The sequence below is a fragment of the Bison bison genome, unplaced genomic scaffold (genome assembly GCF_000754665.1).
Source record: "Bison bison bison isolate TAMUID 2011002044 unplaced genomic scaffold, Bison_UMD1.0 scf7180017864265, whole genome shotgun sequence".
NCBI lineage: Eukaryota > Metazoa > Chordata > Mammalia > Artiodactyla > Bovidae > Bison > Bison bison.
This window is the reverse complement of record NW_011494837.1, coordinates 84100-84570: the sequence shown is the minus strand read 5'-3', so window position 1 is coordinate 84570 and position 471 is coordinate 84100.

Genomic DNA, 471 nt, shown 5'->3' with positions numbered 1-471 from the left:
GTTAAAGAGAAATATTTAGATCTAATACTAATATGTGTTTTCTTAGTTGAAAACAACACCAAACTATGTAGATTAGAGCTCAATTTTGTTTGCATTCACAACTACCCTATTATTTTAATGACAAGATTTCAGTAGTCAATAAATTCTTTAAGATACTTATATATCTTATTAAAAGAGACAGGGAATTTTAATCAAATGTCCATATCATGTTAAAATAAATAAAGAAGAATTTAAAATGGGGAAGTCCCTGGCTATCCAGTGCTTAGGACTACACACCATCACTGCTGATGGCCTGAGTTTGATCTCTGGTCTGGAAACTAGGATACTACAAGCTGCATGGCACAGCCAAATAAATTAAAATGAAAAAACTTTACAAGCTTCTATATTCCTCATTGTGGTTTTTAAAGTAGATTTATTAAACATGTATTAAGCACTAAAATATGGGTTTCCCAGGCGACACAGTGGTAAAAG